Raw genomic sequence first — 20,164 nt, forward strand, 5'->3', positions numbered from 1 at the left:
TTATGAAAGAGCAACAAGAGAGACCCTTGTGGTGATGGAATTGTCTGTATTTTGACTGTATCAGTGTCCATATTCTGGTTGTGATATTGCACATAGTTTTGAAAGATGTTACCACAGGGGTAGAAGGGACTGGGATAAATGGTATACAGAGCTCCCTTACAACTATATGTGAATTTAAAGCTATCACGAAGCTAAAAGCTTAATTTAATTTAAAAATATTTGTGCACACACACAGTAATAGGGGTCAGAAATGTTCACATAAGGAGGAATGTAGTTCTGCCAGAATTAAGGAGGAAGGTAGGTTAAGTTTTCATGGATAATATGGCCATTGACCTGATTCCTGCACAGTTAAGTGAATTTCTCCAGACAAAAAAAGAGAGAAAAGGCACTGAAATTAGAGAAAATATTCCTCCAAGATGGGTAGACAAATCTGTCCAGAGAGGGGAAAAGAGGAGAAAAAAAGAAGTTCAGAATGTATCATCACTTTAAGGGGCATTCTCAGGGGTGCCTAAGTCTACTATCCCCAAAAAAGAATCATCCAAAATTAGGGGTAATCAGAAGGTCAATTTAGCTTAAATAAAATTTCTTCTGTTGCTATCCACTTTAGTAAAGTAAATTAACTTAGTGGTATAGAATTAAAAAATTCAGAGATAACTTCTGAATTATAATCAATGTAATTATTTTGTTGATAAAATTATTTTTTCTTAAATATAATTAGGTAAAATAAATGAGTCAATGCTTTCATCTGGGACTCTGTGAGAAAAGAAATTTCTATAATAGTGTATTTATTACAAGATGATTTTTTTGGTTTTTTTTTAGCAAAGCAGCAGTGAATTTAAGGGAATCTAACTACTGTACTCTGCCTGTACCCTTCCATGGAGAGCTCTGAGATTCCGGAACGCGTCATTATTTTGAAATGCAGTTCAACACAAAGATGGGATTAAGATAAACAAATTAGCTTACTATCCACATTGGAATGCAAGTCTTCCAAACCCTGGAGTATTTCCATGCTTACTCTTATCTCATCAATTCATTTTCTAGAATGAATTAATCTGCCTAGAGAAAAACCCCACCAACTACCAGGCTACCTGGAGGTAGATTTCAAGCCACAAAACCTGGTGTCACTCCAAAACTAATTCATGAGACTCCCCTGAGTATGTCCTATTTTCTAGGGAACAAAAGGTACATTTTCATTGTTAGGTATAAAATCTGCAAATTGTTTCATCAACTTTGACTGTATCCTACCAGCTACAAAAATCTGAAGTTGGCAAGAATGCTGACATCAGTAGGTCAGCAACTGCGATATTTTACACAGCTCTTGGGGCATATTTTTAAATGCTATTCAATTGTTTTTTTGTTTTCAGTCTTTGGTTCATCTAGGATGTTTCATTTATTTTCAGACCCCAGGCTAAAGCTAACTTAAGGAGCTTTTATTAGGGCTGACTGGCCCTAGAAAAATGAAGATGGAGACCAAGCTTGTATCTGGCTTTCATCTCATCTTCCAACAGCTTATTCTCCTCCTTCACCTCTCTCTAAGCACCCAATGTTCACAAGCCACCCCTCACAATCTACAAACCTTCTCCTAGAAATGTAAGCGGATTTGGCATGTTACCAGTCTGAGCAAGGCAGAGCATCTGAAATGCAGCGGAGTTGCAGGTGAGCTTTTATTTGAAATCAACTTTGAGAAAAGACGTAAGCCAAAATGTGTGGGCCTGGAGAGATCATTAATTGGATGACTGTATGATGATCCAATGCGAGTTGGTTCTCAATTGTCAAATAGCATAGTGGTGGGCTTCAGACACACAGCAGATCTTTAGGAAGTTCCTTCCATGTCCCAGAGGCTGTGTTAGTACTGGGGATAACAAGAAGATGCAACCTATGCCGTCAGGTAGCTCAAGATCTATGAAGAGCACGGGGACCAAGGGAAATAATTACAGTACACAATTAGCTGCTCCACCTGATAATTTCCTTTGCATTAGGCACCAATAACTGTTGGCACTTACCTCACACCTTGGTTTCCCCAGCTTCTAATACAGTGCCAGGTATATAGCAGATTCTCAAATACCTGATGAAAGACTGAGTGAATAAACAAATGAACGAGCAAAACATTACCGAATTTCCAATACAGAGTGTGGGAAGAAGCAATTAACTCTGGTGGAAAAAGGAAGTCTCATAAGAGATGGTAATTTGAGCTGAGGCTTAAGGCATGTCTAGCACGGTGTCTGACCTTGAATGAGCACACAATAAAAGTTAGTTAATTCAATTAAGTGGAAGTTCAGGTGGAGCAGAGGGCCTCTGAAGGCAAGGATGTTCCAGGTAGAAGTATCAGCAGCACTTGGCGTACATAATGCCCAGCACATGGTAGGAACACAAGATGTATTTATTGAAGGAATGAATAATGAGTGAATGAATGGATAGAGGACTGTAAGTCACAGCATATACAAAGCCGCCAGTATTATGAAAAAGGAGGCACATTTAGGGAATGATTATATTTGGAAAATCATATAATTATAAAAGAGAAAAGAGAGAGATGGTTAGAACAATGACAAAAAAAGGAGAATATAAGGAAAACATGATGTGAGGAAAGAGAGGAACCAGACAAGGAGAAAAGAGGTTTTTTTAATGAGTGCATGGGAATATTCCAGAGACTACAGAGTTGGAGGTCTGGTGGTTGTGAGGAATGAAGTTAGGTTCATCACCAGGGTCAGTGCAGACTTTGGGCAACAGGACTCTGACTGGGAAAGAAGCACAGTAAATTATTAAGGAAAAATCACTCCAAGGACCACGGTCCAGAAGGAGCTGACCTATAAGGAAAATAAAAATGAGAAGAGTCAGGAAAAAAACAATTATCTCTAAGTTGGGGCAAACCTGACTGAGTTTCATTGGACTGTGTAGTAGTTACCTAATGCTGCATAACAAATTACCTCAAAAATCAGTGACTCTAAACAACAATATACACTTATTACCTCACATAGTTACTGTGAGTCAGGAACTCAAGAACAATGTAGCTGGTGGTTCTGGCCCAGGGTCTGCCCTGAGGTTGCAGTGAAGATGTTGGCTGGAGCTTCAGTCATCTGGAGACAAGCTCTACACACCAGAGGCTGGCACTAGCCCTGAGACACAGCCTTACCCATCAGTGGACAGACAGCAGCCTCTGGACCCCCTGGGCCATGGCCGCACCCACCAGTAGGCTAACACTAGCTCTGCTCAGCCACTCCTACCAGTGTGCCCACAGAAGTCAGCCCACCACAACAGAAGGAACCACTCAGCCCACATAGAGGAGGCCCCCGGAGCACATAGTTCAGGTAACAAGAGGGGAGGGCACTGCTGAGCCCCACAGGATGCTTCCTACATGGAGCTATTTCTCCAAGATCAAGAAACATAACCAACCTACCAAATACATAGAAATAAAAACAGCAATTAGGCAAAATGAGGTGACAGAGAAACATGTTCCAAATGAAGGAACAAGATAAAACCCCAGCAGAAGAAATTGTGGAGTTCTTCAAGACGTGAAATGGAGACAAGCAATATATCCAATAAAGGGTTCAGGGCAATGATCATAAAGATGCTCAGTGAACTCGAGAGAAGAATCAATAAGCAAAGTGATACTACTCAGCCATAAAAAATAAAAGAATGTCAGTTGCAGCAACATGGATGGACCTGGAGATCATCATTCTAAGTGAAGTAAGCCAGAAAGAGAAAGAAAAATACCATATGCTGTCACTCATATGTGGAATCTAAAAAAAAAAAAAAAAAAAAAGAAAGAAAGAAGGAAAAAAAAGGACTCTGAACTCATCTACAAAACAGAAACAGACTTGCAGACATAGTAAACAATCTATGGTTACTGGGGAAAGGGCTGGGAAGGGATAAATTTGGGAGTTAAGAGATTTACAAATGTTAGCCACTATATATAAAAATAGATCTAAAAAAAAGTTTCTGCTATATAGCACAGGGAACTGTGTTCAATATCTTGTAATAACCTTTAATGAAAAAGAATATGAAAACAAATAAATGTGTGTATATGCATGATGGGGACCAGAAATTGACACATTGTAACCGACTGTACTGCAATTAAAAAAAAAATCATACTGAGAGAAGGCAAAAAAAAAAGTGAGAAGTTAGGATTTTTTAACAAAGAATTAGAAAATATAAAGAAGAAGCAAGCAGAGTTGAAGAATACAATCACTGAAATAAAAAATACAGTAGAAGGAATCAACAGCAGATTAAATGGTACAGAAGCATGGATCAGTAAACCGGAAGACAGAGTAGTGGAGATCACTCAGGCTGACCAGAAACAAGAAAAAAAAATTGTTTAAATGAGGACAGTTTAAGAAACTTCTGAGACAACATCAAGTGTACTAACATTCACATTACATGGGTTCCCGAAGGAGAAGAGAGCAAGAAAGGGACAGAGAACATACACAGCTGCCCATCTGTTATGTAAAAGTGCTAATCTTGCGTCCTTTAAACATTTTCTATTTGGGAGCAGAAACATTTATTTTAATGTGGACGTGGTCACATGTCCCTAAGATGTGAAATACTCCAGGCTCACCTTTCAGAAAGAAAGTCCACAGTGACCTGTGGGGCAGATCATTGTTGCTAAAAATAACTTACAGGCGTCCATCTGCTGTATCCTCACACGCACTCCTCAACTGGGAACACTGTGAGTTTAATACTACGTGCTTGTGACAGCATCAAGATACTATGAAAGTCAATGAAAGACAGCAGTGTGAGCAAATCTGTTAAATGTGCAAGACACAGCTCAGAAGTTCTGCTTCCTTGTGTGAGTGTCTGCCTCACACACCTACTTCTTGTTTTTAACTCTTGAGTGTTCCATGAGTCAAAAGAGAGAGAAAGAAATACAGGGATTGAGGGTGTTTCATGTTTAGACGGTAATACCACACTCCTAAGTGACCCGAGATGGTGAGAAGAAAAGAAATTTCTGGCCTGCCGTGTAAAAACCAGGTTAATACCGGTTATTTCACTCTATTTTAATATACAGAGGTGGCAAATCATATATAAATTATTAGCAACAGTTTGTCCCCGATGAAGTGGGTTCTAGGAAACTAACACAACAGTAAATAATATCTGAAATGTGGAACTGGCAGGGACCACTTTGAAGTCAATTTTTTTTAGCATCGATATCAACTTTACTTAAGAATTGAAGCAAATTTCCTCCCTTGGTGTTTGAATTTCAATTTTAAATCACCAAATCTATCTGGCTCCCATCTACTCGAACCAGTTCAGAGGAATGTTTTTCCCTTGCTACTTACTGTCAAGGTATGCAAATATATTAAGCACAAAATGACTCTCCGGGCTTGTTCTTCCCATGGATAATTTTGAGTTTTCACTTTCCATACAAGAGAGAAACAAGAGGGCCAATAAACACAATTGGCATGATTGTCAACAGGTGCGTATTCAGCCAGGACACGTGCGCTCAGATGGAGATGTTGTGAGTGTCAGCTGAGAGAGGTGATTCCAAAGTGCTTCCCAGAATCTGTGCCTGATCATTAAGAAGAGATTCACCCAGGTCCTCTGAATCTGGCAGCAAAATCTCTTTCCCAGGTGATTTCTCAGCCTGGTCCTGAAGCGGGGCTGCTCAGAGGGCAGGGCCCATAACTTTCAGATCAGACCTCCACAATGAACGCTGAGTTTCCACTATCACCTTCAAAATCTGAAGTAGCAGGTGACAAGTGCATCTTGTCGACATATGACACAGGCGTATTTACATAGGGCTCCGTGAGCCCCAGTCTGCCAGACCAGCTATCTGCCCAGGCACTCCCTCTCCGAAAATTTCCAGAGGAAGTGGGCAGGGGTGGGCATAGGAGGGTATGAGCTTGGAGAGACTCCCGTGGCTCCAGATGTGATAAGAAGGATGCCAGAAAAGATGACCAAGACTCGGAATTCTGGAGACACTGGGGACTGCAGGAGGTAGGAAAAGTAGGTTTTTATTTCATTACTTATAGAAATATCAAGACTGTAGCCTCCTCATAAGGGTTTCCTTGTGTGTAATTCAGGCCACATTTATAAAGTCTGATTGAAAAACTGTGTAAGTTGCTGAGAACATAAAGATGTTTCTCTTTGGGCAGAAGTTAGGCAGATACAAAATTATTCAGGAAACACTGATGAACATACAAATGAGCGATACAGGTATATGTATCAGCTAGGATGTTTCTGGCTGGAAATAATCAAAAGCCTGATTCAAACAGGCTTAAATGATCAAAGAGATCTACTGGTTCATTAAACTAAAAAGTCTAGAAACAGGGCTATTTTAAGTCTTGATCTCAGTTTCTTCCCAGTTCTTAGAGCCGCTTTCTGCTTCTTCCTGAGGTTGGCTCCTCCCATGGTCCCAAGAGGGCTGCCACCAGATTCCAGGGCCGCAGGCTTTTGCCCACATCCAGCAGAGAAGAGTGATTTTGTCACACCATTCTCATAAATGTCCTGAGAACATGCTTATTGAACCAGTATGGGTCATATGACTCCACGTGGAGGGGTCACTGTGGCCGGGAGATGGAACACATCGTCTGAATTAACCTCTACGTTACACGTCAATCACGAGGGTAGAAAAGAGTTCAGTTTATCAATAAACATGGCACAAAAGATGAGGGGACATCTGACTGCCAGAGGAAGGGATGGTGTGGGTGGGAAAGAAGAGGCTGAGGAATGCTCCCGCAGAAGAAGCCATGTCAGCTGGGACCAGAACAGAAAGCAGCCGCTTGAATGCTAATAAACTTGGACCTTCAAACTATGAAGAAAGATGTTAAGGCAAATCCATAGCATAAGCCAAGTGGACTTACTAGGGGCAGAGTATAATTTTCAAAAAGTTAAAACGTGACTCATGCAAAACTAGGATGATGCGTGCCAAAGATTTTATTCAGCTCAATAATTAATAAGGGGTCTGATAAGATCCAAAAGCTGGTTTGAAGAGCATCTCAGGGACAAGGGTTTTTATCGCTCATCAGGAAAGGCACTTTTTAGAAACAAGGTTAGAATAACATTACTAAGTTAGAGACAAAACTGGTTAATATGCTTCAGAGCAATGAAATCATAACATCTGGGGATATGTTTTCTACCTGAAAGAAATTACTTGCATTTCTGTTGGACAGGACACAAGTCTACAAGTTAATAATTAATTGCATAAAGTCTAGGCTTTTAGTAGTAATAAACAAAGTAAAATAGTAGTACAACTTCCTAGACGCAGAGAATGAAATAACCCTTAGATGGGCCTGTTAAACAATGCTCTAACATGACATTAAAAAGACAGACATCTTCTTGACTTTATTTCTAGGTTCTGCGTAATTTTTGTTATTATACACCACCACCAGAGCAATCTATTTAAGGCAGTTTTTTTTTTTTTTAATGGACTTCAGTCTTACAGCAGTTACATGTCAGTAAATACTGCTAATTGTAATCAGTTTTCATATGGTCATTAAAGGAGGCTTGAGGAGATCAGCTCAAAGAAAGAGACATTTTGGCTGATTCCTTGAGTGGGAAGTAGCTGAAGCCAGCCACCCTTCACTAGGAGGAGAGGCGTCCCGCTACCATCAGACCAGAAAAGAGTCAAGTAAGTGAAGCCGGCGGAAATGAGAGGGCCTGGGGCCGCCAGTGCCCATGGGATGACTGTTCCAGGGGCTGCTCAGAAAGCAGCAGGAGTGGAAATCACAGGTGTTTCAGGACGGCAGTCAGAGAGACATCCATCTGAACCCATCCTAGACCGTCCTGTGACCATCTGACTTCCTGGCCCCTCTCTTGCCCATGAAATGTTTTGGTTAAAAGGGAAAGACATTCTATACACTCAGTAGTTAAGTACAGCCAAGCTAAGCTATGTTTTAGGTTCACATTTTTGGATAACAGGTTTATTAATGGGCTGGTTGAGAGAATTGAACCATTTGGTGTTCAGGAAAATTGGAAATGTTTAAAATAAATACTTGACATCCCTTCTCTCTGACTGCTGTGATATGTTCATTTATTCTTAGGGGTAAAATGTCCACATTAAAAATTAATTTGATAGAAATTGCTTAGCAGCTTTTCACTAAGAATATGGTACAAAATAGTAAAAGGCTAACATCCATTTTCACAAAATGGAAAGCATTTATTTCAAAAGCAGCTCACCACTCCAAAGACAATTTTTTCGTTCCTTGTTAGAGTCTTGGGTATAATGGCTATCATGCTATAGAGAATATACCCCATCCACACCCCCTTGAACTAGGGTTACCGCACTTAGCAAATAAAAACACAAAACCCCCAGTTAAATCTGAATGTCAGAAAAACAATGAGTATTTTTTTTTAGAGTAAGTATGTCTCATGCAGTATCTGGGACATACTTGTGGAAGGAAGATGGTCCACCAAGATATCCACATTCTAATTTCTGAAGCTGTGTACCTTGCATGGCAAAAGGGACTTTGCACATGCAATTAGGTTAAGACTCTTCAGATGGGAAGAGTATCCTGGATTATCTGTAATCACAAGGGTCCTTATAAGAAAGGTGGATCAGAGACAGAGAGAGATAAGAAGATGCTAAAATCCTGGCTTTGAAGATGCAAGAAGGGTCCATGAGCCAAAGAATTGCAAGTGGCCTCTAGAAGCTGGAACAGGCAAGGAAACAAATTCTCCTTTAGAGTGTTCAGAAGGAATGCAGCCCTGCTGACACCTTGATTTTAGGCCAGTGAGACCCAGTGGGATTTCTGGCACATAGAACTGTAAAATAATAAATTCGTGTTGTCTTAAGCCACTAGGTTTGTGGTAGTTTGTTAGAGGAGCAACAGGAAACTCATACAGATCTTACACAAAAAACTATTTGTTGTTCATCTAACATTCACATTTAAAAGTATCCTATATTTTATCTGGCAACCCTACTTAAACTAAGCATGAAGCAGTGGGCTGCGGTAGAAAGCACCCTTACATGGGAGACAGGAGAGGACTATTTCTCCTTCAGGTCTGATTCCTCAGATGCAAAATGAGGGGCATGGCCTGGATGACCACCATGGGTCCCTTGGGGTCCATGACTGCATTAAAGAAACACTTCTTGCCAAAACAAAGTAAAACACACATATGAATTTTAAAACGTTCGTAGTTCAGGATAATTGCTTTCATTTGCCGAGTGGTTGTATGTTTGTGTTCTATCTTTTCGGTAGCTCTCCTTTAGCTCCTCACCCCAATCTGGATGACCCTTTGTTCTTTCATCTGTGTGTCTGTCAGATGACAAGGCATGGCCCTGCCATGGGCACTGTGCTCTCATATTTCCTTCCCTCTCCTCACTACAGGCCTCTTCACCCCTTCTCCTGGCTCAGGCTCCGGGACAGACAATGCTGGTTGGCCACTGTATGGGTATCCTACGGCTGCTGTAACAAATTACTCTAAACTTAGTGGCTTAAAACAACACAAATTTATCTTACGGTTCTGACGGTCAGGATTTCAAAGTAGGTTTCACTGGGTTAAAATCAAAGTCACGGTCGCACAAAGTCACACAAAATGCAGTCACAGGGCTGCACTCCGGGACACCCTAGACAATCCATTTCCTTGCCTTTTTCAACTTCAAGATGTTGCCCACTTTCCTTGGCTCATGGCCCCACAACACTTCAACTCCTACCTCCATCATCACATCTCCCTCTCTGACTCTGACCCTTCTGCCTCCCTCTTTTAAGGACCCTTGTGATTGCACTGGGTCACCCAAATAATCCAAGATAATCTCCCCATTTGAAGAGCCTTAAGTTAATCACATATGCAGAAAAGTACTGTTCTCCATGTAAGGTCACATAATCACGGGTTCAGTATTAGGACAGGGACATCTTTGGGGAGCCATTATTCTGTCTAGCACACCTACCCAGTATCCATTTGCCCCTTCTTCCTTTCTTAACATTTTGTTCAGGGTGACAATAAGATTGGCTGAAAAAATTTATTTACAGAGCTCCCTTGAAGCTACATGTAGTCATGTGACATGTCTGGCCAATGAGAAGTAGAATTCCAGCTTCCAAGAAAGCTGCTGTTTTCCTGATTGAAAGAGCCAGACTCAGATGTCATATGCACTTTGTCCTCTTCCATTAACTCTACATCCTGCATAAAAAAGTGAATGTGATACCCAGAAGGGCAGCCACTCTGTTGCGAGCATGAGAATGAAAATCACCCATGAAAGATGGCAAGGCAGAAACAGTCAGAGGATCTGAGATCCCTGATGGCATTATGGAAATGCCTGGTCAGCCTTCGTCTGCCAGTCCCCAGACTTGTCACCTAAGAAAAAGACATCCTTAGTTGTTGGTGCCAGGGTAATCAATTCATGCAACTGAATCCAGTTCTAGGAGACCCAGATTCTGTCTAAACTTTCACTACTCAGAGTGTGCTTCCTGGACCAGCAGCAAGGATATGTGTTAAAATGCAAAATCTGCGGCCTTTCCCCAGATCAGCTGAACCAGAATCTGCATTTTAAGAAGAAAATTATTCACTTTCATTGGCTGGGGTTGATCTGTGTGCATTTCAGAGTTGGAGAAGGACTGCTTTGGAGCTCACTCAGGCCAGGAGAGACACTGCCCTGAGTTCTTCTTTCCTAGGTTGAAAAATACGGTCTGTCTGGAAGCAACGCCACTCTTGGGATTTACTGGGATAAATTGCAAACATCGGGAAGTGGGTGCAAAATTGTACACGAACAATCATTAAGTATGTTTCTCGCTCCCTCTCCCCCATCGTTTACCCTGCCTTAGATCTTTTCTTGTTTCTGCTTAGAGCAAGTGTATTTCATTGCTAGTCAGCCTAAGACCTCATGCCTATTTTATTCAATTGAGATCAAATTGATAAGGAGTTGAAGTGAAATCAGGAAAAGGAGGAAGATTACTTCCTCTTTTAAAAACTCTTGGCGGTTTGTAAACAGACCTGAAATGTCTTTGGTGTGACCCACCAACCAGATGAAGAAAGTGCAGTAAATATATAAATCCACAGGGAAGGAGAGCCAGAGGATCTTTCAACACACTGCATTTCTCATTTCTATTAAAGCTCTGAATTTATACATTTAATATGTACTGTAAATTTCAGGCTAATTTCCTTGCAATGATTTCTACCAGAGTATTACAAAGAAACATGGATGACAAAGCACAGCCACCAAATTTCCTGGAGAACGGAGGGGAAACACCGAGGGAGCAGATCTTCGAACTGAATTTGCCCTCTTGAAAATGCTTTTAGGAGGTTTTGCAGGGTTTTTTAAATTTTAAGTTAATTTTTGAATAGGTAAATCCAAAAGGTACAAAAGAGTATAAGGAAAAAATCTACCCCCTCCTAACCCCTCCTTCAGCTGCCAGATTTCTCTCCCTTCAACACAACCACTACGACCAGTTTCCTGGGAATCCTACCACATGGGACCCTCGCATGTCGGAAGATGCTAAAAAATGCATCTGAAAATCAAGAGTGGAGTGTAGATTGCTGTGAACTGCACTCGAGGGCATACATTACAATTAATCCTTCTCATCATCCAACTGCTTTCTGTGAAGATCCTATGCTGGCATTTAATTTTTTTATATCATAGGTATCTGTCAAGTAAAGATCAAGAGTCTTGCCACCTACTCATCTTAGAGGATTAAGCAGACCATGCTTACAAAACACTTTGAGGAAGGCTCACAATAAACATAAGTGGTTGTTACAGCTGCAGCCTTCTTCCATATAACTTGGGTTTTATAACTCTCTCCTTACCCCCAAGCCTACCACACACTTCCCCCCCCACTGCAGCACCTTTTAAGGGTGAGAGGTTAATAAGAAAGCGTGACTGGTGGGAGGCAAGACTAGAATGCTTTGAGGGTATCTAATTTGTTTGCCTAAAGCTTCCCAACTCATCTGTGCTTCAAGGAACCTGGAAGTTTTTTCAAAAAGAGAGACACCTAACTGCGTAACTTCACAGCTGTATGACTGTTTAATAATCCAAATAATTTGATAATATTTTCCTTTCTATTTTATATACTTCCTTCTTTCACTTAGTAATATGTTATAAGCATCACTGTTCTGAACATGTTTAACCATGAGTATTTGAAAGTAAGAATAGCTACTGTGTGTAAAGATATATCAGTAAAGAGACGGTTCACATTTATACAGTCAAATCAATATATGTTTTCGAGAGACTTCCATATGCTAACAACAAAATAGACACTTCATAGACACCTGTCTTCCCTGCTCAATACAAAGCCTTCAATGATAAATGTGAAATTGAAAGATTCAGACAGAGTTCTCTGGGATCTGAAAAATACAGGTGGTTACTCAGACCGCAGTGGTTTGAGAAGACTTCTTGACTTCGTCCTGGACCATTTTGAGTACTTCAGTGTACTTATTGATAAATGGGTAGACTTTTTAAAGAGATTAATAACCCCTATACAAAGATGCTAAGAGAAAATACAAGACCATCTCTGGCAAGGGATATAAAAATCATGAACAACAGAAGTAGACAGAAATTAATAGCCTTTATTTGCTTTTTAAATCCAAGGCCTTTCATTACGGCACTGTTGGGCAGAATACTGAATGGTAATTTAAATCATTTGATTGGCCAACGGACAAAACAATAATTGCCATGTACATTCCAAATTAAAGGGCGAAGCCCACAAAGACAGTAGTAAGAGTTCATATTTCCTTACCCTTAATCTTGTACTACAGCTGGCCTCCCAGACCCAAGACATTTCTAGCAATTAATGATTGGTTCAGGTTAATAGTCCTGACAAAGCCTTGGTTCACTGATCCTCCTCAGATGGTCATTAACCTCTAGAATCTGGTCATTAACCCCCAGAAACCACTAAGTAGGATGCAAAAAAAGCATTTTTACCAGCATCATTGAAAAGGTCGTATGACTGTTTCATATGTATTTTTTAAATGTAAGAAAATGTCTCTCTTATTGTATATGTATGTGCATAGTGCTTTAAAGTCTCTTTAGGTTTTTATTTCTAGCATTTTCTTCCAATACAAAAGAATAACTTGACATAATTATGCTATGTATTTAGGGAAAACTATTACTAAGATCTGGTACCTTAGAAATGTTTTTATTGGCCCAAAGAAAAGGGGGTGGAAAATTCACTTTAAAGAATGCGGAGTGTTTGTTTCTGTCCTTAACACTTTGGATGAATTTATTTAAAGTTATAAGGAGAGCGAAAATTGGATTGCAGGTGAACACTCCCTTGAAAATGGTGCCGTATGTTTCCCATATGCCTAAAAGGACCGAGCATAAAGTACACTGGAAACATTACAAACATAGGCCAGTTTATTATTATAACCTCAAATCGCAGTAATGTGTTCTGATGGAGGAATTTTCTTAAGGAAAGCTATGAAGTCTTGGTGGATTGCCATGTTGCATACTCTCTATTCAACATTCAATAGGCTTTCCTCTGATTTTTATGTCCTGAGTCCATAAAGCTTATTAAATGACACTTCAAAATTTCCTTAGATGGTGGAAGCTTTGGTTAAGTGAAAAAGCCTGTTGGGGTTTTTCCCCTGTAGTTTCCTAATTAGGGCTTCCTTATTACATCACAAACATTAATCATCACATTATCCAGTAACAGATCAGACTTACCCTATCTTTCAGATCCTCATTAATCTACTGGTAAAGTTATGAGCTCCATTAATATGGTTACAGTTAGAATGTCTCCCCGAAGCACAGGACACCCATTACTGGGCGGAATAATGCAAAAGCTGTTAAGTTTCCTTCGGGCTGAAGATGTTTCTGAAATGTCAGCCGACAGAGCGGCCTTCCCCACACTCTCCACGTAGGAGTCCTGCAGAATGTTTGCTTTATTTACTGCTTTGTTTACTATTTTAGCAGGAGAAAAATTCTCCAAGCAGGATCATGTTTGCGTCTAGCAGACACCAAACCACGTGTTGTTGTCCAGAGCTTGGCTGCTTTCCATTCGGAATGGTTGGAGGAGAATGTGAGATCTTCCTACAGTGTGATCACCTCATCAAGCAGAGGCGGTGCTGCCGTCTCCTCGCATTACTAAACCGGCTGGTGTTTTCCTGAGCACAAATGTTCCTTGGATGAGTGACAGTGAAAACGGCAGAGCATCAAGTTCACCTGTCCACATCCATATCACTGAATGTGGCCTGTTCAGATTCAGAGCCTAATGTGGTCCTCAAGGGCACAGTCATGGAAAGGAATGACTCCCCAGCCATCCACACAGTCTGCGGATCTCTCATAAATGCCTATCATTTTATAAGCTATGGGAGTGTGGGATTTTCTTCCAGAACCTGACAGAAAGAGGTCTCTCGGTCTCTCAGCTTACCTTATTGAATTCACTGCCTTCATGGCTGTATTCAGCAGCTACTTTTTGCATTCTGATTTTCTGCAGAGTAGTGTATAGATTTAAGCAGGCTGTTTCCTACAAAGAACGTAAAAATAAATAAGCACTTAAGATCTATACTATATACATGATATTTACCATAAGACACAGTTAGGAGAGCTTAACTAAATATAGTCTCAACGAATTTTTAAAAATTAGAAGATATTTTTCTGAAAAGAAAATGTTGAAGTTGATGAATATTTTGTCCAAAATGTCACCTGGCTAAGACAAAATTCAGACAGACAAGGTAAAAGAGGGAAATATCAATAAAGGCACAGGTCTCTTAAAATAACTTAATGGTTGTTTTTTAAAAGACCATGTTTCAAAGATTAGAAATTATGGATTTGTGAGCAGAGTAATGTAGATATCAAAATTTTCAGCAAGACAATCGAGTTTTGAAATCTGGGGACTCATCTCATTCTCGAGATCAAGGAACATTCTTTATTGTTTAGTGAGCTGCAATGAAAGGTGAGGAAAAATGAAATGAGTCTGGAAATTAATGAACAGTTTCTTGGTTTCAGATAGGCATTTCTCAAAGTCTTTCATGATTCTTTTGTAGAGCACGTGGAGAATGAAGGCCTGGGTAACGGTACAGTTCAGTGGATTTATAGTTGATTAAACCAAAGAGGTCAAAGAGGCTATGTATCAATGTTACATGCGAAGGAAGGTCTTTAAAGGAGAGCTCTAGGGCTCTGTATTTGACCTTGCAACAGAGAAGTGTGCTTCTCAGATTTGTAAAGTACGTAAAATTCACGATTCAAAAAGATCTCTAAAGATTGTACAGATGGACAAAAATCTACAAAACAAAATTTAATGCAAACAACTGAAAATAAAAACCTGCATTTAGGCTCAAATATCCCACTTCAAAGTACATAACCTGGCATAAGAAATTAATATGACATAACAAACACACACATACAGACACACGTTAGGTGTCTTAGCTGAGTACATGGGGAAAATGAGCCAAGAGTGGGAGCTGGTGATGAACCAACTAACGAAACCTTAATTTTTATTAACCGAAGGATGGCGTCCAGATCAAGGGAAATAACCGTCCCAACAGGCGCGTCCCTGGTCTGTCCACATCTGGAGTTGCAATTCTGTGTGCCACCCTGGGGAGGCCAGGCTGGGCCGAAGGGTAATGGAGAACAGGCAGAGGTCAGCAACGAGGGAGGTCGAGGGGATGATTGGGGGGGATGCTGAGAGAAGCAGGCTAATGAGAATCTAAGTCTTTGAAATCTTGGGAGTTTCTTGTAACGGGGACCAGGCTTATTTCTTCCAGAATGAAAGTGGAACGTTAAAGGGGCCGAGAGAAAATTTAAAATAAAAGAAATTCACTATTATGCAGTCCTACAACTCCAACCCAAGTGAAACAGTAATCTGATGTAGTAATTAAAGAATTTCTTCAACAAATCAGTGGCATGAAAAACAGAAGGCAGATAGATGGCTTTTAAAAGAGCTTTACTTAAGAGATTTATAAACCAAACGAATTGTTTGGATCTTGTATCTTGATTCCAACAACTGCCTGGTAAAGCAAAGATTTTTTTAGATAGTTGAGGATATTATTTTCAATAATAGCTTTATTGAACTATACAACTCCCATACCATAAAATTCACCCTTGCAAAGTGTATAACTCAGTGATTTTTAGTACAGTCACAATATTATACACCACTCACCACTATTTAATTTCAGAACATTTTTATCATCCCCAAAAGACACTCCATTGACATTGACTGTCACGCCCATTCCCCCTCACCCTAGCTCTTAGTAAGCGTTAATCTATTTTCTGTCTCTGTGGATTTGCCTTTTCTGGACATTTCGTATGAAGGGAATCATACAATATGCGTTCTCCTGTGTCTGGTTTCTTTCATTCAGCATAACACTTTCAAGGTTAACTCACACTGTAGCATCGTATCAGTACTTCATTCCTTTTTATGACTGAATAATATTCCTTTGTAGGGATGTGCCACATCTGTTTATCCATTCATCAGTTGATAGACATTTAAATTGTTTTTACTTTTTGATGATAATAATACTGTTATGAACGTTCACGTACAAGGTTTTGTGTGCACATATGTTTTCAGTCCTTTGGGATATAAACCTAGAAGTGGAATTGCTGGGTCATCCAGTAACTCCATTTTAACACTTTGAGGAACTACCAAAATCTTTTCCCAAAGTGGCTGTACATATTACATCCCCACCAGTGATGTGTGAGGGTTTAAATTTCTCCACATACTTGATATTATGCCTTTTTCATTACAGCATAAGTTGTAACTTATTGTTGTTTTGACTTGCATTTCCCTATTGATTGATGATGATAATCTTTTAATGTACTTATTGGACATCTGTATATCTTCTTTAGAGAAATGTCTATTAAAATAATTTATGATTTTATATTGGCTTATTTATCTTTTTAATTATTGAGTTGTAAGAATTCTTTATATGTTATAGATATAAGTTCCCTATCAGATACATGATTTGGAAATATTTTCCCCTATTCTGTGGGTTATTTTGCACTTTCTTGATGGTTATCATTTGAAGCACTAAGTTTTAAATTGCAATAAAGTGTATTTTATCTAATTTTTCTTTTTTCACTTGTGCTTTTCTGAATATTTCTTTAGTTGGATGTTAAAAATAACTATTCCACCAACAATTTTAATGTGGTTAAATACACTATTTAAATGGTGAAATAAACACTGTGTCGTGGTTCTGTAGATGTTAAATACAGTACATTTAATTTTATTAAGGTGTCTGGGACTGCTTCCCATGATAAAGATGTAAACCAGCCAGCCTCAGGTTTTAAATCCACATTATATCAGCAGTTTAATTATCACAATGATTTAGTTAAGTCTGGAAGAGAATAAATTCCTATGCAAATCATTATTTTAATACATACATCGTTTGAGGGTCAAAATGGTGAAGTGAGTAGGGCCATGAGCTCACCTCTCCTCATGACTACAATAAAACCACAACTGACTGCTAAACAACCATCAGGGGGAAAAAAAAAGACTGGAACCCAGCAAAAAAGATCTTCTTCAACTGGAAACATAAAGAGGGAATCATAGCGGGAAGGTAGGAGGCAGGTGCCCCATTACCCACTGGGTGGGTGACCCACAAGCTAAAGAATAATTAAGTCACAGAGGCCCTCCCACAGGAGTGAGAGTCCTGAGCCCCACATCAGGTTTCCCAGCCCAGGGTTCCAGCATTGGGAGGAGACCCCAGGACAACTGGTTTTGAAGGCCAGAGGGGCTTAGCTCCAGGAGCCCCACAGGACTGGGGGAAACAGAGACATCATTCTCCTGGGAAGCACACACAGAATCTTGCATGTCCCAGGTCCAAGGGCAGAGGCAGTGATTTCATAGGAACCTGGGCCAGACCTGACTGCTGGTTTTGGAAGGTCTCCTGGGGAGGTAGGGGACAGCTGCAGCTCAACCAGGGGGCAAAAAAGCTGGTCACAGACATTTTGGAATGTTCATCTACATGAGTTTTCCTGGAGGCTGACACCTTGATTGGATCATTGTCACCAAGACCTAGCCCCACCTAACAGCCTGTAGGCTTAAGGGCTGGGAAGCCGCAGGCCAAACAACATACTGGGTGGGAACACAGCCCCACCAATCAGCAGACCTCCTGAGCCACAAACGTCCTACCCACCAGAGGCCCAGGACCAAGCTTCACGCAGCAGTGGGTAGGCACTGACTCCTGCCAAGAAACCTGCACAAGCCTCTAGTCCAGCCTCATTCATCAGGGGGCAGATACCAGAAATAAGAAAACAATAATCCCAAAGCCTGTGGAAGGAGTCCACAAACACAGGCCAGACTCTATGCTGGGACCGGCTAGACCCTGGCCCTTGGGTGACAAGAGGGGAGTGTACTGCTGGGAAGCATAGGACATCTACCACAGAGGGCTACTTCCGCAAGGTCGAGAAATGTAACTAACCTACATAATAATACAGATAGAAAGATAGACGATATGAGGCAGCAGAGGAATATCTTCCAGGCCAAGGCACAAGATAACATCCCAGAAGAAATAAGTAATGAGGAGATTGGCAATTTATCCAAGAAAGAGTTTAGAGTAACGATGACAAAGATGTTCAGAGAACCCAAGAGGAGTATAGATGCAGACTGAAGTTTTTAGCAGAGTTGGAAAATATAAATACCCAGAGTTGAAAAATAAAATTACTGAAATGAATAACACACTAGAAAGAGCCAAGAATAGACTAAATGAGGCAGAAGAATGGATTAGTGAGCTAGAAGACAGATTAGTGGAAATCACTGCAGAACAGACAAAAGAAAAAAGAATGAAATGAGGATAGTTTAAGAGACCTCTGGGACAACATGAAGCACACTAATATTTGCATTATAGGAGTCCCAGAAAGAGAGGAGAGCGAGAAAAGCCCTGAGAAAATTTATGAAGAGGTAACAACTGAAAACTTCCCTAACTTGGGAAAGGAAGCAGTCACCCACGTCCAGGAAGTGCAAAGAGGTCCGCACAGGATCAACCCAAAGAGGAGCACACCAAAGCACATAGTCATCAAATTGACAACAATTAAGGATAAGGAGAAAATATTAAAATTAGCAGGAGAAAAATCAACAACTAACATACAAGAGAACTCCCATAAGGTTATCAGCTGATTTTTCAGCAGAAACTCTACAGGCCAGAAGGGAGTGGCACGATGTATTTAAAGTGATGCAATGGGGAAACTTACAACCAAGAATACTCTACCCAGCAAGGCTCTCGTTCAGACTTGGAGGAGAAATCAAAAGCATCACAGATAAACAAAAGCTAAAAGACTTCAGCACCACCTAACCAGCTTCACAACAAATGTGAAAGGAACTACTCTAGTCATCAAACCGCAAGAAAAGAGAACAAAAAGAAGAAAGAGAAAAAAAAAAAAAGACCTACAAAAGATTCCTTTGGCAATTCAGGGTCTTTTACGGTTCCATATAAATTTTGGAATTGTTCATTCTAGTTCTGTGAAAAATGTCATGAATATTTTGACAGGGTTGCATTTCATCTGTAGGTTGCTTTGGGTAGTATGGCCATTTTGATAATGTTGATTCTTCCAATCCAAGAACGTAAGATATCTTTCCATTTCTTTGTATCATCTTCAATTTTCTTCATCAATGTTTTACAGTTTTCAGAGTACTGTTAACCTCCTTGGTTAAGTTTATTTCTAGATATTTTGTTGTTTTTGATGCAATGGAAATGTTTATAAAATTCTGGTTTTTGAGGCGCAAAAAAAGAGTGAATGAAAGGCCACAAACAGTAAAATATCCTTTTTCATGGGTGAGTTGTATTCCATTGCATATACATGCTACATCTTTTTTATCCATTCATCTGTTGATGTGCACTTGGGATGCTTCCATGTCTTGTCAATTATAAATGAAGCTGCTGTCAATAGCAGGGTGTATGTATCTTTTTAAATTAATGCTTTTGTTTTTTTCAGGTATATGCCCAGGAGTGGAACTGCTCGGCCATATGGTAGTTCTGTTTTTGGGTTTTTGAGAAACCTCCATATTGTTTTCCATGGTGGCTGCAACAATTCGCATTCCCACCAACAGTGCACAAGCGTTCCCTTTTCTCCACATCCTTGCTAACATTTGCTATTTGTGTTCTTTTTGAGGATGGCCATGCTGACAGATGTGAGGTGGTGTCCATTGTGATTCTGATTTGTGTTTCCGTGATACTAGTGATGTTGAGCAACGTTCCATTTTCCTGTTGGCCACCTGTATTTCCTCTTTTGGAAAAATGTCTATTTAGTTCTTCTGCCTATATTTTAAATGGGTTGTTTGTTTGCTTTTTAATTGAAGTACAGTTGATTTAAAATGTGTTATTTTCTGGTGTACAGCATGGATAGACTTGGAGGGCATTACGC

The 20,164-nt window shown here is 40.1% G+C and overlaps 1 long non-coding RNA gene across 5 annotated transcripts in view; it reads right to left on the reverse strand.

Annotated features, from left to right (window-relative positions):
- Positions 1–20,164, reverse strand: part of LOC116663028 — a 63,133-nt gene that overhangs the window by 29,458 nt on the left and 13,511 nt on the right. For all 5 annotated transcript variants that reach the window (XR_004319042.1, XR_004319040.1, XR_004319039.1 and 2 more), the window contains exon 3: positions 14,235–14,330. This is a non-coding gene — a long non-coding RNA (uncharacterized LOC116663028). The remainder of the gene's footprint in view (positions 1–14,234; positions 14,331–20,164) is intronic.

This window comes from Camelus ferus, chromosome 4, assembly GCF_009834535.1.
Source record: "Camelus ferus isolate YT-003-E chromosome 4, BCGSAC_Cfer_1.0, whole genome shotgun sequence".
In the NCBI taxonomy this organism is placed as follows: domain Eukaryota; kingdom Metazoa; phylum Chordata; class Mammalia; order Artiodactyla; family Camelidae; genus Camelus; species Camelus ferus.